Source organism: Suncus etruscus, chromosome 2 (genome assembly GCF_024139225.1).
Source record: "Suncus etruscus isolate mSunEtr1 chromosome 2, mSunEtr1.pri.cur, whole genome shotgun sequence".
Lineage (NCBI taxonomy): Eukaryota > Metazoa > Chordata > Mammalia > Eulipotyphla > Soricidae > Suncus > Suncus etruscus.
The window spans coordinates 10,570,678-10,596,170 of record NC_064849.1 but is presented as its reverse complement, the minus strand read 5'-3'; the positions used below and the strand labels follow the sequence as shown (position 1 = coordinate 10,596,170).

The 25,493-nt window shown below is 44.2% G+C and overlaps 1 pseudogene; it reads right to left on the bottom strand.

Moving 5' to 3' along the window:
• Positions 1-4,269: 4,269 nt before the first annotated feature.
• On the bottom strand, positions 4,270-4,761 carry LOC126001301 (ubiquitin-conjugating enzyme E2 D3-like; annotated as a pseudogene).
• Positions 4,762-25,493: the final 20,732 nt, after the last annotated feature.

Here is a 25,493-nt window from a genome sequence, read left to right as displayed (position 1 = left end):
TCTAATACATGTCTTTCATCGCCTCTTCCCTAACTTTCTTCAGAATGAGTAAGCCAGAAAATAAACTAACTTACTATTCACCAACTCAGTTTTTACTTTCAGGCAATTTTTTTTATTATTATTTCTAACAGTTTTAGGGGAAAAGGAAGGGGACACCAAGTTGTGCTTAGTGCTTGAGGGTCTCTCCTTCATGACACTCAACCTGGTTATTTGGATTGATAAATTAGTATTTGGGACTGACAATGTGATGTTTCTTTCTTTTTTTTTTTGTTTTTTTGGGCCACACCCATTTGACGCTCAGGGGTTACTCCTGGCTATGTGCTCAGAAATCGCTCCTGGCTTGGGAGGACCATATGGGACACCGGGGGATCAAACTGTGGTCCGTCCTATGCTAGCGCTTGCAAGGCAGACACTTTACCTCTAGCGCCACCTCGTTGGCTCCAATGTGATGTTTCTTGGGGCTTCCAGAATCACACCAGGCAGTAGTAGAAAGTGGGATATGTCATTTTCTAAAGAGACATATACCAAGCTGTGAAAAATAATGGGTACCTCGGCTCTAATAAAAAGTGATGATGAGCATTTTTCATGTACCTGTTGGCTATCTGTTGGTTTTCCTCAGAGAAGTGTCCATTTCCTGTCCCCATTTTTTGATGGGGTAACTCCAAATGTTTTCAATACTATCATTCCAGTAGGAAAACACCAATTTAGACATCAAGATGGGTTCAAAGCCACCTAATGTTCAGAAACAAAAAAAAAAAAAAAGAAAATTAATTAGCAACAAATTGCTTAGCAAACTTGACAATAACTTTATGACCTTATTGCAAGATATGTTCATTTTCACAAATTTTCTTATTGTTGTACTTTTAAAAAATAATTTTTACCACTTATCTGTAAACAAGCAATAAAAATATATTACTTTGAGCCTGCTAAGGAAGTAGGGTTGGGAATGTGTGGGATCCTAGGGACAATAGTGAGAGGAATTTTACATTGGTGTTCAGATTGGTCTTGGAACAAATGTATTATGAGCAACTCTGTAATATATGGCTTTTAAATAAATAAATAAATAAATAAATAAATATTAAAAAAGGGGGGGATGTAGTGTGGTCCACCAGGGACCCCGACCAGCGGGTAAAGCTGGGGACCACGTCAGTAATTCGAAGTTCTCGAAGAGGAATCCGGCCTGAAATAGAAGAGGGACTGGGATAAAAAGAGACTCGAGACTAAGGGTTCCGATCAGGAGTCCATTTAATAAAGGAAAAAATAGACCTTTTATAAACAATGCAAAACAAAGAGAGTAGAGGCAAGGCACAGTAGGAGTGGCTGTAACTTTCCACGGGAACATCTTGATTTTCCAAGGTTAATAAGATTATCATCGGTCAAGAGATTCACATTATCTTTGAGCAACAAAATACAAAATCTAATCTCAGCTTGGGCCTTTTGACCCCTGTCTTTACAAGGACATCTTGGAGCCTAGTGACTCCCTAGCTCTAGGCTATTTCTATTTCTTTGGGTCCAAGGGCAAAAAGGCCACATGCAGCTTGTAAGCACTTTGGCTAAGACTTTCAGAGACTCCATTTTGATTAGTGAGAGGGCTTTTTAATTATTCCAAACAGTCCCCAACAATGTAGAGCTAGGGGCCCACCTTGAGACCCAGCAGATGGAAGGCACATGATTCCACCCTTCAGAGATATTTGCCTGGTCCTAGGAATTCATTTTATTACTGGTAAAGTATGTTTTAGTCATTGTCATTTTCTGATTTTATTTTATTTTTCTTTATTTGGAGGGCCACATCCAGTGGTGCTTGGAAGTTACTCTGGGCTCTGCACTCAGAAATCACTCCTGGCAGGCTTAGGGAACCATATGAAATACCAGGGATTGAACCTGGGTTCATCCCAGGTCCATCCCGGGTTGGCAGCATGCAAGGCAAACACCTACTGCTGTGCTATCCACTCAGGCCCTGATTTCTCTGATTTTCTTTTCTTTTTTTTTTTTGTTTTTGGGCCACACCCATTTGACACTCAGGGGTTACTCCTGGCTATGTGCTCAGAAATCGCCCCTGGCTTGGGGGGACCATATGGGACGCCGGGGGATCGAACCGCGGTCTGTTCCTTGGCTAGCGCTTGTAAGGCAGACACCTTACCTCTAGCGCCACCTTCCCGGCCCTTCTCTGATTTTCTTAAGCTTCTCTTTTACTTTTAAAAATTTATTATTTTGGGGGGCCGGAGCAGTGGCACAAGCTGTAAGGTGTCTGCCTTGCCTGTGCTAGGACGCAGTTCAATACCCTGTCATCCCATATCGTCCCCCAAGCCCAGGGATGATTTCTGAGCGCGTAGCCTGAGCATCACCGGGTGTGGCCAAAAAACAAACAAATTATTATCTTGAGTTTGGGTTCCACTTTTAGTGGCATTCAAGGTCTACTTCTGTCTCTGCGGCCATTCCCAGAGATAACTGAGAAACTGCATGGTGTCAGGGATTGGCCATGTGCCACCACTCCCGGATTATCTCTCCAGCTCCAATTTTGGATTAATATTTGAATATATATTTTATGACCTTTTACTCAACAACAGTTGATTTTTCTCCTCCCCAAATACATAAATGCATGAATAATTAAAGATATTTTAGCTCATCATGTTTGCTAACTCCTGTGTTGTAAAGCACTCCACATTTAGACACAATGTTCTAATATTATATTACCCCAGTGATGGAGCCAGGCAGAGCTGCTCACAATCTGCTCTCCAGGTCTCAGATTTATTTCAACCATTTTCTCATTTATATTGTAGCATCTGACATCTATGGTCTGTTTCTACTGTCTGTTGTTTCTGCTGGCTTCTACTCACACTGCCAGGCTTCCTTTTTTCCATGACTTTTTTTTTTTTTTTGGAGGCAGGAGGGAAGGACTCAGGGGACCTAAGGTCCACTCCCAGCAATACCTGTTTACCGTGGTGGCACTTTTGGGCCTTCAGGGTCACACCTGGAATGGCATGGGGTGGGGAAAGGAGCGTGTAGCACTGGAGACCAAACTACTGTGGATGTGAAGCAAACGCTGCCCTGGGTGTGATGCTTCCACAGTGATTCGTCTGTGTTTTTTTTTTCAAACTTTATTGAAGGTGAGCTTTGAGTCCTGGTACAAAGTCAAGCTCTACTAGTGAGCAGCAAATGGCATTTTTTAAAAATTACTTTATTTAAACACCATGATTACAAGGTTGTTTTTCATAATAGAGCTGTCTTTTCTTTTCTTTCTTTTTATTTATTTATTTATTTATTTTTTAATTTTTGGGTCACACCCGGCAGCGCTCAGGGTTACTCCTGGCTCTATACTCAGAAATGGCTCCTGGCAGGCTCGACAGGACCATATGAATGCTGGAATTCAAATCACTGTCCCTCTGCATGCCAGGCATGCATATCTACCTCCATGCTATCTCTCCAGCCCCTAGAGCTGGATTTTCTCCCCATAGATATAAAGTTGTGCATGGTTGACTTTCAGCCATACCCTTCACCAGTGCACATTTTTCATCACCAATGCCTTCAGTTTTCTTCCTGCCCTCCTCTTCCTCCTCCTCCTCCTCCTCTTCTTCTTCTTCTTCTTCTTCTTCTTCTTCTTCTTCTTCTTCTTCTTCTTCTTCTTCTTCTTCTTCTTCTCCTTCTTTCTTCTCCTTTCTCCTTTTCTCCTCCTCCTCCTTCTCCTCCTCCTCCTCCTCCTCCTCCTCCTCCTTCTCCTTCTTCTTCTTCTTCTTCTTCTTCTTCTTCTTCTTCTTCTTCTTCTTCTTCTTCTTCTTCTTCTTCTTCTTCTTCTTCTTCTTCTTCTTTCTTTTCCTCTTCTTCCTCTTCTTCTTTTCTTCTTCCTCCCTATTCTTCCTCTTCTTCCCTCTCCACCATCCTCCTCTTTCCTTCTTCCTTATCTTTCTCCTCTTCTTCCCCTTCCTCCCTCCTCCTACTTCCCTTTCCTTCTTTTTTCTACCTCTTCCTCCTTCTTCCTTCTTCTCCTTTTCTTCTTCTTCCTTCTCCTCCTTTTTCTTCCTTTAGGACACCATGGTTTGCAATACTGTTACTGAAGGGGTAATATGCCTATCACTTTCCCTCCTTGCAGGACCCAGTTCTTTTCCTGAGTGATCATCCCCAACTCTCACTGTCATAGTGGGCTCTACTCTGCTCTAACTTTTCTTCCCTGCTATTTGTGGAAAGTTACAGGCATCAATGCTTGTAGTCACCACAATTTCAACATCTTGCAATTAAATAATTTGTGCTTGATTTTTGTACTGCAGTTATGAATTTTTAACAGTAATTAAAAGTTTATTCCAGCTATAATGCAGGTTATTCTGACTTTAAGGTAGCATCATATGGTATGCTTCTGAATCCATTCCTGAGACATTCTGTTGTACTTATCTCTGTTTTATAGATCTGTGCAATCTCTAGCACTAGGGGGTCATCTGGGTTTGGGTCACATAGCTGTGAACAAATGGATAGAAGAACTTTAGAAATAGTTAAAGCAGGAGACCACTGTGACCTTAGAATATGGAGACAAATGCTGCCATTACTGTTAATATTTGGATGATAAATTCTTGTTGTAAATGCAACCTTAGGTGGTTTGAAGGGGTAGTCTGTAGGAAAATGAATTGTCAAAAAGAACACACTGCCTTAATGTTAGGTCCCATAATTGTGACTTGCCAATGAAACATCATCCCCAACTGGACCTACAGAACATTGTGCTGGAGGGTCACGGGCCAAATCACTAAGTTCCTTATTGATCTGTTTCAATGCCATAGTCCTGTGTGTGTCTGCTTCACAATATGTTGGCATGCTCTCAGGGCTGGCCTGACTCCTGGTCTCTCCAGGTGGCAGGAACAGGGAAGGGAGGGTCGTCTCCTCCACACACAGGCACAGAGGCCCAGAGCCTCCCCATTTGGCCGCCTTGGCCTCCTACCCCGAGGTTCAGCTGTTCCAGCCCCACGAGTTGCTCTGTTATGAATTTTAGTCACACTCTTTGGTGACAACACCTGTCAGTCAGACCCTTTTCTTTCCGGAGCTCATCCCAGAGATTGGAAAATCCTCTTGTTCCAAGACTTCTGCCTGGTCTGGTCCAGACTCGCTGAGTCTAACAGACAGGAGAAAGCTCTGCAGAGTTCCACTCTATGGAGGAGCAAACCATTAAATTATCCCTGCATGTGCCCTAGACTTGTCTCCTGCCCTCATACTCTTTGAGATCTTTAAAGGGGAAGTACATATTCTTCACATTTTGGTAGAAAAGTGTAAGGGGGTGAAATCTAAACTTCACCATCCAGCTTTCCTGACTCCTCATCTTTGTGAACTCATATTTATCTGTAGTGTATCTAACAGATGCTTCTAAGTACTTTGTCCAGCATTTTAGTCATTTTAGTGGGTAGGATATTGTAGTCACTGATCTTCCAGAGAGTGATAAGTAGTCCCTTTATGACTTTGAATTTTTATAACAGGACTTCTGAGTGTGTGGAATTTACTCAGGGTGCTTTTCTTAGCTGTATCTCTCTTTGAGCAGAGTCCGTTGGCCCTCGGATTATAAAACATTGGCATCCTTTCTAGTTCTGGTTGCTATAGTTCCTTTCACAATTATTTATAACAAGCTTGCATTAAAGAGAAGTCTATGACTCATAGATAAAGATATCTAAAAACCGGGGCCGGAGAGATAGCATGGAGGTAAGGCGTTTGCCTTTCATGCAGGAGGTCATCGGTTCAAATCCCAGCACCCCATATGGTCCCCTGTGCCTGCCAGGAGCAATTTCTGAGCCTGGAGCCAGAAATAACCCCTGAGCACTGCCGGGTGTGACCCAAAAACCACAAAAAAAAAAAAAAAAGATATCTAAAAACCATGTGACAATGAATTCTTCTGCACATGCTCAAAACCAAACAACCCCCCAGGTTCAAGCTACCCCTCCTTCTCAGTGCCTTGAGTTAGTGAGGGATACTCTAGAGTCCAGTGGTGGGCAACTTTTTTTTTTCAACTGAGCCAAATCTCGCCAAAACCACGATTGAAATTTATTTTGAGAGTCACATTTTTTAAAACCGAAAATATATAGGATGGTACACTGTTTTTAGTTTCAATAAGTTTTTATTGAGAATATTCTGCATGCAAATATCCACATAGGTCAAAATAACAAATAACACAACCAATAAAACAAAAACTTGGGGCCGGAGAGATAGCATGGAGGTAAGGCGTTTGCCTTTCATGCAGGAGGTCATCAGTTCGAATCCCGGCGCCCCATATGGTCCCCTGTGCCTGCCAGGAGCAATTTCTGAGCCTGGAGCCAGAAATAACCCCTGAGCACTGCCGGGTGTGACCCAAAAACCACAAAAAAAAAACAACAAAAAAAAACTTTAGAAAGATATTATTTATCAATAATGTTAAATTCCATAAAATTTGCCTTACAATGTAGAGAAAATTACATCCTGACAATGACTGACAAAGTCACAAACATTAATGTGAACATTGGCCTTGCATTTCCTTGGATAGTTTGAGTAAGTCAGGTCTGTATGTTGTTTTTTTAATTTTAGGCACGATTCCAGGTTCTCATCAATGAGACGATTTCTCAATTTACTCTTGATAAGATTCATGCTTGTAAATGATTGTAGACCCAAACAAGGAAAGAACAGCAAACGCTAGCCTTTTTAGTTGATTATATGAGTCAGGAATACTATTCCAGGTGTTAAAAATCAACATATCTTCCTTCTCCAGGTCTTTCAAAGCAGACCACTTGTGCTGTGAACTAAGTTCCCATTTGTGTTTCTCCAATCTTTCTAAATTAGCACAAAGACGTTCAAATTTCGAGCTCCACAGTTCTTTGTTTTTTAAATCCAATAATTACATTTCAAAGTTGCCAATGTCGATATTAAAGGGAGAAAAATTTAATTCCGTTACAGTAGCATTTAGAGGTTTTTTTAACAAAGGCCAACGTCGCTTTGCTGTTTCTGAAACCCTGAAACCTCTTGAGAAAAGCTTCCCTCATATTTAAAAGTGCTGTTTTAAAATAGGTAATGTCAATATCAGAATTATTTTCTTGGCAATGTTTCAACGGGCTTGGAAGGTGAATCAAAGTTTCTCTGTCAAAACCTTGAGCAAAAACAGATCATTTGTTTTCAAACGAAATAACTTCTTCTAACATGGAAAAAAATTGTGTTTCCTTTCCCCTGTAGTTTATGATTAAGCTGATTTAGATGTGAAGTAACATCCACCATGAAATACAGTTTTGGAATCCACTGATCCTTTGTTAACTCTGGATAGTGAACACCTTCTTCTGAGGGCAGCAGACAGAAGATGCTGCTTCAACACCCAACACCTGGGCACCACACTGAAAGTCACACAGCACCTCATACCACATGACCCGACTGGAGCTGTGTGGAGCCAGCCATCGGGGCTGCACACAGGCCTCACACTGACAGAGGCTAGAAACAGAGTCCTGACTCCTGGAGCAGCCAACTGGCACACAGAAGAGCCGCGTTAAAAAATGTAAAGAGCCGCATGTGGCTCGCGAGCCAAGGCTTGCCAACCACTGCTCGCCAACCACTGCTCTACACCAACCTCTTGGTCAAAGCACAGGCATTCACATTCCTCACATCCCACATTCAACACGTGTAGTGTGTCCTATATTTGTCTCTAGGGTCAATGGATTCTAGACTCTGGCATCCACCTTCATTCTTTCTTTCTCCCTAAGCTAGGGGGTCTCATGCTTTTTAAACAGGAGGCTAGCTTACTGTTTACTCTCAGTTTACTCTCAGACAGTTGGCGGGCTAGAGACAATAGTTTAAAACAGCTGAGCGTCGTCGTAGGTGTGTGACGCACTTCCGGCACACAGAGGGGACAAGATGGCTGCGCCCCAATTAAAAAAAAAAAAGGAAAAAAAAAGAAAAGAAAAAATACGCTGAATGTTTTTATAATAATTTTATCTTTATTTAAACAGCATAATTATAAACATGTTTGTAGTTGGGTTTTAGTCATAAAAAGATAACCCCCTTCACCAGTCAATATTCCCACCACCAATGCCCCCCATCTTCCTCTTCCCCACCCTCTGCCTGTATTTGATACAGGCATTCCACTTCTCTCACTAATTACCATGGTCATTTCAGTCTTCATTTCTTTTTTTTTTTTTATTGTTCAGCGTATTTGACTTCTTTTTTTTTTCCTCTTATTTTGTACCCCATTCTATTGCTTTTCTTGCCTTCAAACAAAACCACATACCTCGATTTTTCTAGCTCTGCCTCTTAAATAGAAGGGGAAACAAGGGTTCCAGGACCAAACAGATATGAGATTACTAATAGTAAGCCAGACAAAGAGGGGTCCACCTACTCTAGCAGCCCGGGGGGTGATGGTGGGGTATATGGGTTGTAAAAAGGGAACTGGAATGGGGGGAGGACATAGTTGGTGATGGGTATTCCCCTGATTCAATGTTAATATGTACCTAAAACACTACTGTGAAAGATATGTAAGCCATTATGGAAAAAAATATGTTTTTAATCAGAAACTTTCTTTGACTTACATGTATTATTATTATATCAATTATATTATATGTTATGTTATGTCACTATATTATGTTATGTTAGCTTACCTCATTATGTTAATCAATTTTGTCTCTTAAATAAATTCTTACAATAAAAAGAAAGGAAAAAAAAAAGAAATGAAGACTGAAATGACCATGGTAATTAGTGAGAGAAGTGGAATGCCTGTATCAAATACAGGCAGGGGGTGGGGAAGAGGAAGATGGGGGGCATTGGTGGTGGGAATATTGACTGGTGAAGGGGGTTATCTTTTTATGACTAAAACCCAACTACAAACATGTTTATAATTATGCTGTTTAAATAAAGATAAAATTATTATAAAAAAAAAAAGAAAAGAAAAAATAAATAAAACTATGGGGGCAGAATGATAGCACAGAATGATAGCTCCAGCATTCCATATGGTCCCCTGAACCTACCAGGAGTGATTTCTGAAGGTGGGGCAAGGAGTAACCCCTGAGTGAAGCTGGGTTTGTCCCCCCCCAAAAAAAAACTATGAACAAATTTCTTTTTTTTTTTTTTTTTTTTTTTTGGTTTTTGGGCCACACCCGTTTGACGCTCAGGGGTTACTCCTGGCTATGCGCTCAGAAATTGCCCCTGGCTTGGGGGGACCATATGGGACGCCGGGGGATCGAACCGCGGTCCTTCCTTGGCTAGCGCTTGCAAGGCAGACACCTTACCTCTAGCGCCACCTTCCCACATGAACAAATTTCTATGCACACTGCATATAAATGGTTTTGAAGTAAAAAACCAAAATGAGAACACATAAATATTCAAACTGAAGAACAAATAAAGTATTCAACAAATTTACCAACATTTCAATAGAAACTATGGTCCTAATTTTGGTGGGCCATAGGATTTTATTTATTTTTTTTTTGAGGATCCCTGCCCGAGACTGAAAGGAAGAGTCAAGAGATAGAGAGAAGGCGGGGAGCCCAGAGTGTGTGGTGCACATCCTACAAATAAACATTGTGGGCCTGGATTGAGTCAGCTGCTAAGCAGATGTCAATGCAGGGACACAGCCAGACTGCTCTGAGAAATTCCAAGTACAAGATAATGAATTGAATTGAACCAATGTCTGTCTCCTGAATCTGAGGATCCATGGAGTTATTTGATATGGGGGAAACGTGGGTTGGGTGGGGTACTAGGAGAAATGGAGAGATCACACCACATGATACTGCTTTTGCAAACACTATAACCTAGAATAGCTTTAACATTCAAATTATCTGAAAAATAATTCACAGTGAAGAAGAGTCTAAAAAAAAATAGAGGTTTAAGCACATAAAAATTCAACCCCATAGGAGTGTTGAACTTGTTCTAGCGCCCCTCATATACACCAATAACGCCACGTGGCATTGTTCCTCTTTTGCATAGGCACATCAAAATGGAAAAATACTATACATACAAATAATTTCTTATCTAATAGAGTAGGAACACACAAATTTTGTAATGCAATAGAATCTTACACCCTGAACATTGTCATAATGACCTGGCTCAGGCCTCAGAAGAATGGGCATTCTTCATTCACCCTTGAACCAGGGATGCCATCTACGAAACAACCAAGGTTGTCTATAACATTACCTGGGAGCAATACTCTACCAGGGAAGACACTACAGCTGCTCTCACATCTACCTACTCAAAAGAGACTTCCTTAACACCCAGAAGACTTAACAACAACAAAACGACAACAACAACAACAATGACCTGCTTTCAGGACAGGGCTCTCTGCATTGCCACTCTAATTGTGAAGTGAAACTAGAGGACTCTCCACAACATCCTGACTTCTATGTAGGATATGCAGATTCTAGGATCTTTAACTACAGAAACCAGACACCAACAACAGCGACTGGGTGAAAAAGAAAAGTGTATTGGCACTACAGACAATGACTTGGGTTGGACAACCTAGTATGCCTGGAGCCTAGAGTTGGTCTTTTGCCAGAAAACTTCAGGGGTAAGGTCTCTTTGTATTTAGGCCAAGGCTTTTCCTTTCCATGCCCCCCATATTTTGCTGGGCCTATGCAAACAACAATTGCCACTCTAACACCATTTTAGCTGTGCTCCTTTGACTCTAATCCTTAAAAAAAAAACACTTAAACTAATATACATATGCATGAACTGTTAAAAAAATACTATGCCTTCAATGTTAAAGGAGTTACATAAATTTTGTGGCTTTAGATTGCTTTTTGTACTGCTAAGAAATGTTATTATGTACTACAATTTGGGGACTTAAGGGACAAAGTAATTGTGCTGGGTTTTGTTTTCTTTTTCTTAATACTCTTTGGCTGAAAGTTCAACATTAAGGTGTCAGCAAGAGGATTTCTTCTGAGAATTTTGTTTATGGGTGATTGTCTTCCCACTGTAACTTTACCTTGTCCTCTTTCTTTGCATCTTTGATCTCATAATAAAAATAAAAATATATATAAAAAAAATTCAACCTGGGGCCGGAGAGATAGCATGGAGATAAGGCATTTGCCTTGCATGCAGAAGGTCAGTGGTTCGAATCCCGGCATCCCATATGGTCCCCTGAGCCTGCCAGGAGTGATTTCTGAGCATAGAGCCAGGAGTAACCCCTGAGCGCAGCTGGGTGTGACCCAAAAACCCAAAAATATTTTTTTCAACCCCATAGATTATATTTATATGTAGCCAGTTACTTCATTATGATGTCTTTGTGCCAATGACTTTAATTTCCAAAGATAAACTCAAATCTCATTACTGTGAGGAGGGGAGGGACTCTTACTAGATCCTTGAGTTTCTTTTGAATCCTTGGATGAAATTATTGTGATTCATTTCAAACTTTTCCTGCACTGTCTTGTCAGGCTCTTAAAGCCCCAAGATGGATCTTATGCTCCGGTTTCCATCCCAGACTGAGCCTTTATTTAGACCACTGTAACCTTGCCCCCAACTTCCTGTTTCCCTAACCTCTTCTTTTGAGATGTTAATCCAACTTGCATGATCAGATCTGGGATGGGGGAGCTGTTTTAAATAAAAATAGAACAATCTGTCTTGGGGAAGAGGAGGGGAGAGGGCAAAAGGCAGAGAAGAGAAGCAGCAAAAGAAGCTGCTTGGCAAAGAAAGCAGATAGCAGAAAGCTTAGCAGAGAATCAGATGTGAGGAAATACACATGGCAGACAGAGCCATGGACTAAAGCAATGAAACTTTGACTGCTTGGGAATTATTTTTCCACCGTTACCCTTCTTCATCAGATCCATCTGTCTGAGGGGTTAGAAACACAGTGCCTGGGGAAGCTTTGCCTAACATGCGGACTTTATACTATATATTTAATATTCTTAATCTGAAGATCACAATAGGTGGAAGAAAATGTGAACAAGGAAACAAGAAAATTGGGTTTCTAATAGGGCTGGGCAGAGCCAGCCCCCAGGCTGCTTCTGGAGTTGACTTGGTTGGCATTTCTTTTGTCACATGTGTCACATGTCTTCAGGAGACATGTAGATCTCTGGGAGCAATGCAGATTGATCCCCACAGACCCCCCTTGACTCCCCACGTTCAGTGAGCAAGGCTTGGGGGATTTCTGGGGTGGTATGTTTGGGAAAGTCCAATTGAGAATAAAACAAACTCCATGCCCTTTGGTTATCTGCAGCTATGAACACCACTAGTTCCACCCCCATCCCCCCCCCCACATAGGGCTATAGTGCTGTCTCAGCTCAGAAAGGGAGTTTAAGAGTGACCATGGGGCTGAGTGGTGGCGCTAGAGGTAAAGTGCCTGCCTTGCCTGCGCTAGCCTTGGACGGACCGCGGTTCGATCCCCGGCATCCCATATGGTCCCCCAAGCCAGGAGCGACGTCTGAGCACATAGCCAGGAGTAACCCCTGAGCGTCACCGGGTGTGGCCCAAAAACCAAAAAAAAAAAAAAAAAAAAAAAAAGAGTGACCTAAAGTGGGATGTGTCAGTTCTTACACTGTCCAGGGCTTCATTCTTGGCTCTGAAACTAGTAGATCCTGTACCTCCATCTGTCCCTCTCCCTAGGAAGAGCCTTGCTCTCCTCATGTTGTGCATAATTCTATATTCATATATATTTTTTCTTCACTGAATCCATTTGGGACATCTGTATCCACGTGTGCTAATTCTGCTTCATTTTGGTTCAGTTTGGGGGTCACATCCAGTTGTGCTCAAGGCTCATTCCTGGCTCTACACACTCAGGGGTTACTTCTGACCATGCTCAGGGAATCATATGGAGTGCCAGGATCTAGAGTCAGCGGCATGCAAAGCAAGAATACTACCCATTGGACTACATCTGCAGTTCCTCGTTCCTTTTTCAAAAATTGCTGAAGTGATAGCACAAAGGTAGGGTGTTTGTCTTTCACGCAGCTGACCTGGGTTCGATTTTTCTGCATTCCATATGGTCCCCTGAGACTGCCAGGGAGTGATTTCTGAGCACAGAGCCAGGAGTAATTCCTGAGCAGCATCAGCTGTGGCCCAAAACTTCCCCTCAAAATTGTTTTGTAGTATTACATAGAATGGAAATACTATTGTTTTCCTCAACCAATTCCTCTACTTGTGGGGGAGGACTTGGCTACCCTTGGTGGCACTCAGGTATTACTCCTGGCTTTACTGTTGGGACCTGAATTCTGAACAAGAAGGGACGCCATTTTGTAAAAACCACATGACAGGCTTCTTCTTAGGTTCTGAGCAGGGAGAGACACCATTTTGTAAGGACCACATATTGTAGGCCGCATGCTGGGACTTCACAAGCCTATTTCCATAGATCCCACCCCAATCTACATGGCCATACCAGGTAGCCTATCAGGGAAGGACAAGGGAGCAGTAGGAAGGTACCCCTAGAAAAGAGCCAATCATTTAAAAGATCATCAGAAAGCTGGAACCTCCTTATATCCCTTCCCTATATATTAATCTTCCTCATGATCTTGGGCAGGGCTCATCTCCTTGGGGGGGATAGCCTGGCTGGCCAGGCTGGTGGGGGGGTTATTGGCAGATGAATTAAAGTATTAAACTGTATTCCAGTTGTGTGGTCTCATCCTTCTATTCTGGAACCCTACATTACTCTCAGAAATTACTTCTGGCTGGATTGGGGGGCCATATGAGATGCCAGGGATTGAATTGAGGTCAGCTGTGTACAAGTCAAATACCCTACTTCTGTGCTATTGCTTTGGCCTCCTACAGAGCAATTGGCTCTGGTTCCAATTTTGTTGTTGTTGTTGTTGCTTATTTGGGGGGGGGCTCATCTACTGATGATTAGGAGTTAACTCATGGCTCTGCCCTCAGCAATTACTCCTGGCAGGCTCAGGGGACCCATTAAATTATCGAGAATCAAACCTAGGTCAGCTGTGTGCAAGGCAAGCGCCCTCCCTGTTGTGCTATGGCTCCAGTCCCCAGTTCCTCTTCTTGAAGGGCCTTGGTGTGGACACGGTTTGGTGACAGACAGAGTGATCCAGGTCAAACATGTCTGGACCCTGATGTTGCTGGTGAGGACCCTCCCGGCCAAGGAGGCAGCTGCTTTCACACTTGGGCAAAGGTGCAGAGAAAAGTACTCCACTCAGCCCACCAGGCACTCTCTCTGACACCTTCTTTAGGTCTCCCCATAGCCATGCAGGGACACTGGCAACACAAGTTATCTCTATTATTTGTCAGGCAAATCTTTTGTGCAGAGTCCCCTGTGGAGAGTTGACTATGGTGAGGAACAATAAGAGGAAGAAAGGAAGCCCAAGTCCTCTACTTGACTAGAGGCCCCACAGTCCCTCAGCCTCTCTTCTCAGCCCCTTTTATTTAGTTTACCTTTTATCAGCCTTACTGATAGTTATTGATAGAATTGATATATATACTGTATATATATTGATAGAGATAGAATTGATACATAATACAGGCAAGTTCTACTGTGTATGTCATGCTGCTTTGACACACTTTTTGGGAGAGGGAGGTCCACATGTCATAAATAATTAGGAATCACTCCTGGTAGGTTTGGGATGCTATGGGATGCTGGGGATCGAACCTGGGTCTGGACATACAAGACAAGCACCCTCCCTGCCACGCTAGCTCTTTAGTCTCATCTGGACACACTTGTTAACTATAAGTCACACCTCCAACACATTACAGTTATTATTTCTCTTGGGAGAACATTTAATGTTTTAGAAATATATAACAGTAACAGGTATATAATATATAATAGTATCAAATGCTGCATTATTAGCTACAGTCAGAACAACCATTAGATACTTGGAACTTCTTTCTTTTCTTTTTTTAGCCTTTGGGTCACACCTGGCAATGCTCAGGGATTACTCCTAGCTCTGCCCTTAGGAATTATCCCTGGAAATGCTCAGGAGGTCATATGGGACGCCGAGGATCGTACCACAGTCAGCTGTGTGCAAGACAAGTGCCCTCCCCACTGTCTATTACTCCAGCCCATCCTTAGTGTTGTGTATGTAAATATTTTAGGGGATTATTATGTTACTGACCCTACCCTGATCGGTGATTGTGCCCTACCCTAGGGTGTGACCTGGCATTCTGCCCCCACCCTAGGGTGGTACCTGATTCTGCTCCCACCATTGGGTGGTATCTGATCCCACCATTGGGTGGTACCTGATTCTGGGGGATAAAAACAAGGGTCTGTGGAAGGCGAGAGGCTTTTGGCTGGAACTTAAGCTGAGTCTTTGGACTTCAGTCTTGTCCACCGAATAAAGCCATTATTTCCACAAGCCTCACTGTCTGCAAGCTGTTTACCCACCGTTTCACCTCAGAACCGTCGGCTGGATGGGGTGGCTCCGAGCTGGAGGGGAAAGACCTCATCCTCCATCCCTCTATCAGTCAACCTCTTCTAACTGGAACTTCGTTCCTGGTGTCCAACATTCCTCATTTGCCCCCAGTCCCTGGTAATATTTTCAGATCAGTATTTTCAGACTCTGCACATAAATGCCATCAGGCACCTCTGACTTAACCTAATATCTCTCTCAGCCTCAGGCACCCCATTTCCACCCAAAGGAACAATGTAGATGGGCAGTAAGCAGTTGCTTAATACGTTAATATTTTCTGTTGGGTCTGAAGATGTAGCTCAGTGGTAGAGCACGTGCCTTGCATGTGGGAAGCCTGGGGTTTGAGTTCTTACACCACAAACACACAAAAACAAACAAACATCTCATGGCCAGAAAGATAAAACAGCGGAGGGAGGGTACTTGCTCTCAGCCTGGGTTAGACCCTCAGCATCCCATTTGTTTCCCAGAGCACCACCAAGAGTCATTCCTGAGTACAGAGCTAGGAGTGAGCCATAAGCATCTCTGGGTATGCCCCAAAGCAAAAAAAAAAAATAATAATAATAATAATAAAAGTCAGAAAAACAAAAGTCGAAAAGCATTTCATTAAATGAAAAGCACTTGCCATGCAAAACTCCATGCTTCAACGAAAGGAAAAATCCAGAATAGGCAAGTCCATGGAAACAGAACATTGATTGATGGTCGCAGAGGCTTGGGTAGGGAGAAAAGGAAGTGAGGGGAAAGGAATTAAAAAAAATGGTCTTGAATTAATAAGCTCAGAACAAGTTAAATATACTGAAATTATAAAAAAAAGATTGTGAGGGCCAAAGAGATACCACAGTGGTAGGGCATTTGCCTTGTAAGCAGGACCAATGGTGGTTCAAATCCCGGCATCCCATATGGTCCCCCAGGCCTGCCAGGAGCGATTTCTGAGAGCCAGGAGTACTTCCTGAGTGCTGCTGGGTGTAGCCCAAAAACCAAAACAAACAAACAAAAAAGATGTCAAAAGTGAATATTATGGTGGTATATATTGATCTCACCTTTTTTGGGGGGGAGGGTCATACCTGGTAATACTCAGGGATTATTCCTGGCTCTGCTCTTAGGAATTGCTCCTGGCTGGCTCAGGGGACCATATGGGATGTCAGGGATTAACCTGGGGTGGCTGCATGCAAGGCAAGTGCCACATCCATTGGGCTCTTGCTCCAGACTCTCTGTTGTAATTTGTACCATTTTTCCCATGCTAATTCCTTTAGTTTATTCTTAGGCTAGTCACAGCCTCTCTCCCCTCACCTCCCAACTGCAACCTGATTGGAGGGGATAGTGGTTGTCCAGGGGCACCCAGAGCCAGTCCACTCCCCTCCTGCTTGTCCGTATCAGTGCCTCCTTCCAGCTCCCTCCCACACAATCCCTGCAACCTTCCTACCTGCTGGCCAGCTGGCCTCAATCTTTACATACTACTCTCACATCCACTTCCTCCAGGAAGGTTTCTCAGCTCAGGCACCCCAAGTGCAGCCCTTCCACATTTTCCTCTACCCAACACCTCTGGCAAGTACAGGAGGGTTCACCCCAATAAGTGGGCCTCCCACTTACATTGCCCCAGATCCTAGGGCACATGTGGTGGTGCTTCTTGTTCCAGCTCCGTATCCTTAGACACAAAGAAAACAGGAGAAAACAATTCCTGGCTCTTGGAGTCACCGCCAGGATGTGGTACGGGAGAAGATGGCGTCCAAAAGAGTCTAAATGCAATTTATTTTTATCATTAGTATTGTTGTTGCCATTATCTCTCTCAAAAGGGTCCCTGCAAGGCAGCAACATGGGTCTCCATTTCACAGGAGGAGAAGGCAGGTTTGGGCAGCTCATGGACAGAGCGGGAGCTCAATCTCCCTGATTCTCTTCCCTTTCTTCCTCATTTCATGCACCTTCTAGGGATCCCAGGTTTAACAGTTTACACTCACCAAGTAACAATCATCAGGTAAGCAAATAAAAATCACTTTAGGATTTCAGGGGAAGCCAGGAGAAAGCTTCTCACCCTTTCTCCAGCTTTTCCACACTTAAACCCTCCCTCTGGCCTTGAGACAACTTCCTCCTTGCATAGGGGTAAACTGGGGCTCCAAAAGCCAAGTTGCTGGCTCAAGACCTCCCAGCATGCCATGCAAGAAAGTCCTTACTAGCAGAACCCCAGTCTGCTTTACCCCCCCAAGTCTCCCCAACTTTCTTCTTTCCCCACTGTCCAGAGCTCTGCATTCAGCAGGAGCACAATTAGTGCCTCTCGGAAATGCAACCTCCAGAGTCTGTACTCAGGTGCACACAGCTCTGGCCAGCTGCTGAACCCCAGGGTGACCCACACCCCTTCAAACATCTGCTTGGCAAGGTGGAGGGGGTCATTCTAATGATTCAACATGGCTTTGGGAGGAAAATGGGTCCAAACTGAGTTAGGTCTTGCTTTGTTGGTTCCCCCTTCACCCTCCAAACTTCCTCCCAAGATAGAGAAACCACAGGCCCGAGTTCTCCTTTCCAAAGAAAAGCGTGAATCCGCTTCTCCAAACATGAGCTTCCCTCCCGCAGGGCCAGCCTCTTCTCAGGGAGAAAGCCACGGGTCTTCCCAGCTCTGCACAGATGTTCTGTGAGGCATCGGTGGTGGTGGCCAGGAAAGGGACATTTGGGGCTCTGAACCCGAATGTTGCTTGTGTTAGGGGCTGCTTCCCCGCCCTACCTTCCTGCTGGTATATTGAAGTGCTAGGGCCTTCTAGAACAGAACTGTGCTTGGAGCCGGGTCCTTTAGAAAGGTTGTTTTTTTTTGGGGGGGGGGGGGCTGGAGAGATAGCACCAAGCGTAAGACACTTGGGTTGCATGAGGCCGACCCGATTCCATTCCTGACACCGCCTGTGGCCCCCTGAGTGCTGCCAGGGGTCACTCCTGAGCATTGCTCAGTGTGGCCTAAAAAACCCAATAAAGCAAGTAATAAACAAGTAAAGGGGTATGTGGGGGCAGAAATGAGGGTTTATGGGCAGGACTGGGAAAATAGCACAGCAGGGAGGGTGTTTGCCTTGCACATGGCCAACCTGGGATCCATGGATTCATCACATTTGGTTCCCCGCGCCTACTAGGAGTAATTTCTGAGCTCAGAGTCAGAAGTAACCCCTGAGAGCTACCAAGTGTGACCCAAACCCATCCCCTTTCCACCAAAATAATGAGGCCTTTGGGTCAACTTTACTCCAGTTCGTGCAGGAAAACTCTCCAAAACAAGGAACAAATGGGGCCTAGAAATGCACCCCAAAATGTCAGCAGGCCACTTTCCAGCTGTGTGAGAACCTGTGTGGGAAGTTGCTTATGGTGGCTGGAAGTGAGATGGCCTTGCTGGGCACAGTCCCCACCACTCCCTACTGCCAGCTCAAACCTGCTTTCCACATTCAAGTCTCTTCTTTTCTGACAAGAAGGTGGACTTTGCACGACTTCTCATGTTACTGTAGTAAAATACAAAGGAGGTAACATGGATCATTGTGACCATCGTCACAATGTTGTACCTGTGCCATGGTAAAACAACAGAACCACGCTCCCTGGTCACCAGCCACCTGCAGAGGTTTACATTTTATTGGCCTGAATCTCTAGGTCCCAGCCTCTGGTGACTGTCTTGCTAGTTTTCATCATTGATTTGACTGTTTGAAGGATCTTCATTCCAGTGAAATCTGTGTGTGTGTGTGTGTGTGTGTGTGTGTGTGTGTGTGTGTCCCCGTCCTTGTGTGTATACAGATGGCTTATTTCATTAAACACAGTTTCTGCATTAGAGCTGACTCAGTTTCCTTCCTTATTAAGGTGCCACAATATTCCAGTACAGGCTTAGGCCTGCACTTAAGCCTGCATTTTAGTGGTTCCTTCTACATTCCATGGACACATAACTGCAACCATGACCTACAATGAGCTGGAAAGAACATGGAAATAGCTTGTTAGATCCAGGTGTTCTCTCTCTCTCTCTCTCTCTCTCTCTCTCTCTCTCTCTCTCTCTCTCTCTCTCTCTGTCTGTCTGTCTCTCTGTCTCTGTCTCTGTCTCTGTCTCTGTCTCTGTCTCTGTCTCTCTCTCTCTCTCTCTCTCTCTCTCATTCCTCCCAGTAATGCACCACAGGTCCAGTTTCCCCATCCCCTCCTGTGCAGGGTTTGTTTTGTTTTGATAAGAATCATTCTCATGGGTTTGAGGTGCCATTTCATTAGTTTTAACTTCCCTTTCCTTATTTATATTTCCTTTATTGTCTATTCTTCGGAAATGTTTGTTCAAATCTTCTGCTCATTTTGGATTAAGTTGTTTCCTTGTTGTTTTTTTTTTCTTTTTTTTTTTATTTGTTTGTTTTTGTTCCACATCCGGCAATGCTCAGGATTTACTCCTAGCTCTGCGCTGGGAAATCGCTCCTGGCAGGCTCAGGAGACAATATGGGATGCCTGGGATCGAACCAGGGTTTGTCCTGGGTTTGTCCTGGGTTTGTCATGTGCAAGGCAACACCCTACCAATATGCTATCACTCTGGCCCCTGTTGTTGGTTTTTAAAAACTTTCTATAATACCTTATCAAATATCTGAGTTACAAATAATTTTAAAAAGGTTTTCATAAAATTCAATAGTTTTTTTCTAAATATTTTTCTAAATTTTCTAAAATATCTGCCTGATATTTTAATGTCATGTGCAGGAAAATATTTCCATTGTTGTAAAGCTTTTTTTTTGTTTATTTGTTTTTGGGCCACACTCAGTGATGCTAAGGGGTTACTCTGGCTATGGGCTCAGAAATCACTCCTGACTTGGAGGACCATATCTTGCAAGGCAAACGCCTTATGGTTTGTGCCACCGCTCCAGCCCCTGTTGTGAAACTTACTCTATGTTTTCTTTCAGGCATTTTATAGTTGTAGTTATTTTATTTAGGTCTTTGATCATTTTGAGTTCACTTTTCTCTATGGTGTGAGGTAAGGGGTGAATAGTCTTACACACAGAGAGCCACTTTTCTGTGTTTATTCCTTAAGAACCACTTGAGGAGCTGGGAAAAAAAAAGAAGAGGAGGAAATTAAACCAAAAGCTTGAAGAAAGGAGGCCAGACTAAAGAAGGCTTCAATGAAACAGAGAAGAGAAAGGCAACAGAGATTGCTTACTGCAGTAGAGTCTTCCCTCCAAGATCAGGACCAAGGCGAGGAGGCCCACTATGCTCTTTGTACTACCCTATAGTCTTGATGCCCTTGTCAAAGGTCAATTGTCCAGGCCCAGGCCAGAGTGATAGCACAGCAGTAGGCATTTGCCTTACATGCAGCCAACCCGGGACAGACCCAGGTTTGTTTCTCAACACCCCATATGGTCCCCCAAGCCTGCCAAGAGCCATTTCTTATTTCTTTTTTTTTTGGGGGGGGCACACCCAGTGATGCTTGAGGGTTACTCCTGGCTCTATGCTCAGAAATCGCTCCTGGCTTGGGGGACCATATGGGCTGCTGGGGATCATACCCAGGTCTGCCCTGGGTCAGCCACATGCAAGGCAAATACCCTACCTCTGTGCTATCGCTCCAGCCCCCAAGAGTCATTTCTGAGCACAGAGCCAGGAGTAACCTGGGTATGGCCCCAAAGTCAACCAAACAAAGTTAATTGTCCATGTTTGTTTGAAGTCTTATTTCTGGGCTCTTTCTTCTACCCCAGCAATCTATGCATCTTGTCTTTAGGTCAGTGCATATTTAGGATTATGGTGGATTTACAGTAACTTCTGAATTAGGAAGTGTGAGTTCTCCAACTTTGTTCTTCTTTTTTAAGATTGTTTTTGGCCACTTGTGGTCACCTGACCTTTAAGATGTATTTTTCTTTTCTTTTCTTTTTTTGTTTTTTTTGTTTTTGGGCCACACCTGGGGGCACTCAGGGATTACTCCTGACTCTGTGCTCAGAAATCGCTCCTGGCAGGCACAGGGGACCATATGGTATGCCAGGATTCAAACCACCATTGGTCCTGGGTTGGCAGCTTGCAAGGCAAACGCCTTGTTTGCAAGGCAAACCACTGTGTTATCTCTCTGGTCCCATTTCTCTCTCTCTCTCTCTCTCCCTCTCTCTCTCTCTCTCTCTCTCTCTCTCTCTCTTTAAGAAAAAGGAGAGACACAGCTTTGGACTGCAACTGCATGACATCTGTTGAATGCTTCAGACTAATCAACTATTCAACACCTCAACAATATTAAGTCATGCAGTCCATGAACATGGGATATATTTCCTGTCTTTTCTAATTTTTATTTTAGCAATGTTGTGTAGTTTTTATTGTACAGATCTTTTGACTTTTTTTTTTTCTTTTTTGGTTTTTGGGTCACATCCAGCAGTGCTCAGGGGTTACTCCTGGCTCTACGCTGAGAAATCGCTCCTGGCAGGCTCGGGGGACCATATGGGATGCCGGGATTCGAACCAATGACCTTTTGCATGAAAGGCAAATGTACTACCTCCATGCTATCTCTCCGGCCCCAGGTCTTTTGACTCTTTTGCTAAGTTAGTTCCTAAGGATTTTATTCCTTTGGATGCTATTATAAATACAACGTTTTCTTTTCATTCCCCTTTAGAGGTTTTTTTTAAAAATATATTTATTTAAACACCTTGATTACAAACATGATTGTGGTTGGGTTTCAGTCATAAAGAACATCCCCTTCACCAGTGCAACATTCCCATCCCCAATGTCCCAAATCTTTCTCCTCCCCACCCTACCCCGCCTGTACTCTAGACAGGCTTTCTACTTCCCTCATTCATTCTCATTGTTAGGATAGTTCTCAATGTAGTTATTTCTCTAACTACACTTGTCACTCTTTGTGGTGAGCTTCATGAAGTGAGCTGGAACTTCCAGCCCTCCTCTCTTTTGTCTCTGAATTACTGTACAACAATACAATTGATTTTTTGTTTGTTTGTTTGTTTGTTTGTTTGTTTGTTTTTGGGTCACACCCAGCAGTGCTCAGGGTTATTCCTTGCTTTACGCTCAGAAACCGCTCCTGGCAGGCTCAGGAGAACATATGGGATGCCGGGATTTGAACCACCATCCTTCTGCATGCAAGGCAAATGCCCTACCTTCATGGTATTTCTCCAGCCTCTACAATTGGTTTTTGTGTGTCAACATTTTGTTGGCACTCAGGGGTTACTCCTGGCTCTGCACTCAGAATTCATGCCTGGCAGGTTTGGAGGATCATTGGGGTGCTAGGAATTGAATCCTGGTCAGCTGCATGAGATTCAAACACCCTGTCTGCTGCTGTGCTATCACCCTTTCAGTTTGGTTTTATTGGGGGGGGCATACCAGGCAATGCTCATGGGTTACTCCTGGCTCTGCACTCAAGAATTAAGTCTGGCATTGTTTGAGGGACCAGACAGGATGCCAGGGATTGAAGTCAGGTTGGCAGCAGCATGCAAGACAAGCACCCTACTTGCTGTCCTAACTCTTCAGTCTTGAGTGCTGACTTTGAATCCTGCTGCTTTGCTGAAATCATTTATAATCCTGATTTTCTTGGTGGAAATATCAGTATTTTCTCCCTGGAAGATCAGAGCACCTGAGAGCAGAGATAACCTCTTCCTTTCCAGATTGAATGCCTTTTTCTTTCTTCTTGCTTCCTGATGGGTCTGACTGGCTCTCCTAACAGTAGGAAATGAATCTCAGGAGCCCACTCTGGCATCTTTGCTTTGGTCCTAGTCTCAGAGGGAAAGTTTTGACCGAAGTAAACAATCTCTGTTGTTTTCCTCTTTTCTATTTTGCTTCAGCTTTAGTACGTCCTCCTTACTGTGAGCTTTTGGTTTAGTTTCCTCTTCTTTTTCTCTAGTTCCTTAAGTTGTAAAATTGTTGAGATCTTTTTATTTTCTTCCTTTTCAATTTTTATTTATTTTTGTTTTTTTTGGGCCACACCCGGCAGCACTCAGGAATTATTCCTGGCTCTGTGCTCAGAAATCACTCTTAGCAGGCTCAAGGGACCGTATGGGATGCCGAGGATTTGAACCTGGGTCTGTCTCGGGTTGGCAGCTTGCAAGGCAAACACCCTACTTCTGTGCTATCAGTCTGGTCCCTCTTTTTTTTTTTTAAGTGTAAACATTTATAGTGAGAAAGGTCCCCCCTTAGTTCGAATTTAGTTGTACCCCCTAGGTTTAGGGGGGCTATCTCCCCACCAGAAGGCACACCTCTGAGTCACACATACCCCAGAGTGAGCTCCCCTAAGCACAGGGATTTGAGTCAAATCTCCCTGCCTGCAAGTGCTCGTGGGTCTCTAGGGGGAATTTTCTACCTCCTGTTTACTCAACTTCCTCTTCCTGACACACCTTCTGACCAACAATCACTGGCCAGGGTCTCACTTGGCCCTTCTATTTTCCATCTTTTTTTTTGTTTGTTTTGCTTAGTTTTGGGGTCATATCCAGATGTCCTTAGGGCTTACTCCTGGCTCTGCACTTAGGAATCTTCCCTTACAGGCACAGTGGACCAGATGGGATGCCAGGGATCGAACCTGAGTCTGCCCCATGCAAGGCCAATGCCCTCTCTTCAGTCGTCTCGCTCTGACTCCTGTTTCCTGCCTCTTCTTCCTTTGGCTCTGCTTTCTGCAGAAGTGAGGTACATACAACCTGTTGGTGGCCCTTCCTGCCAGTGCTCAAGGGGTGCTCTTGTCCTGCTCTACGCATCACCACCCTCTAAATTTATTCTTTCCAGGTGTGCTGGTTTCTATCATACACTTTTTTTGGGGGGGTTGGGGGTACACCAGGTGTTGCTTGGGGGCTATTCTCGTTTTTTTTTTGTTGTTGTTGTTGTTGTTGTTGTTTTATTTTTGGTTTTTTGGGCCACACACATTTGATGCTCAGGGATTACTCCTGGCTAAGGCTCAGAAATTGTCCCTGGCTTGGGGGAATCATATGGGACGCTGGGGGATCAAACCTCGGTCCTGATCCTTGGCTAGCGCTTGCAAGGCAGACACCTTACCTCTAGTACCACCTCGCCGGCCCCATAGGGGCTATTCTCAATTTCACATTGGGAATCGTCCTGGTGGCGCTTGGAGCCATATGCATTGCCAGGAATTTAATTGGGGTTGACCACATGCAAGGCAGGAGACTTAATCCCTGTCCTGTCTCTCTCACTCTTTCCTGCTCACCTCTCTCTGCTCCTCTCCTTCATCTACCCCTGTTGAGTAAAGCTCATAGAGGTATAAATCCAGATCTGTTCTGTGCATCTAACTGTCCCACCCTCCCAGTTCTCTCTTGGTCTCCATAGAGGGCACATGAGGGGAAGGCAGAGAGGCAGGATAGAGACAGTGCAGTTACAGTTAGAGGGAAGGGCCTGCACAGGAGCTCTGCGTGGCCTGGAGAGACAGTAAAGCCAGAATCTAAAGCCACAATGAGAAGGAAGGGAGGGTGAGAGCAGGTTTGAATATGGGGAGCTGCTGTAAGGAGAGACGGAAAAAAGAGAGAAGCTCACAGAAGCCCCAAAGGACTTGTCCCATCTTGCCCCTGACTTTCAGGAAAAACAGTTTACATGGAGGACCCAGCTGTCTCCAGGGGCTTGTACTGGCAGCCCTGAAATCACCACTCACCGAGCTAGATGCCAGCTGTGCCCTGGAGCATGGTGTCACCAGCTCCATGTCTGCCTGCAGGTCCTACACCCAAGCATTTCTGGGGTGGGAGGGGGCTAGAAGTATAGACTGCTAATCCCCAGCCCCAACCTTTCTGATGAGAGCTGAGTCTATTCTAACAGGGGTGGTGCCACATCTGTCAGTGCTCGGGGCTCACTCTTGGCTCTGTGCTCAGGGATCACTCCTGGTTTTTTTTTTTTTTTATTATCAGGATTTGCTCCTTGCTCTGTGCTCAGTACTTACTTCTGGTGGGGCTCAAGGAATCACGGGATGCTGGAGATCGAACCTGGGTCAGTCACTGTTCTATCTCTCTAGCACCATGGCAGGAGAGGGTGAGAGAAGACAGAGAGAGAGAGAAAGAGAGAGGAGGAGGAAGAAGAAGAAGAAGAAGAAGAGGAAGAAGAGGAAGAGGAGGAGGAAGAGGAAGAAGAAGAGAGGGAGAGAGAAGAGAGAGAGGGAGAGAGAAGAGGGGGATAGAGATGAGGAGAGAGAGGGAGATGAGGTGGAGAGGGAGGAGGTGAAGGCCTCTGTGGCCAAGTAGGGGGTTTCCTAGAGAACTCAGAGCAACTGTTCAAGGTTCAATTGGGGATGACTCTGTCCCCCACCCTGGGACATTTGGTAACTATAGCTGGGGTGGTGGGTGCTTGTGGGTTCTTGGGGAGTGCTGCTCCAGACCCCAC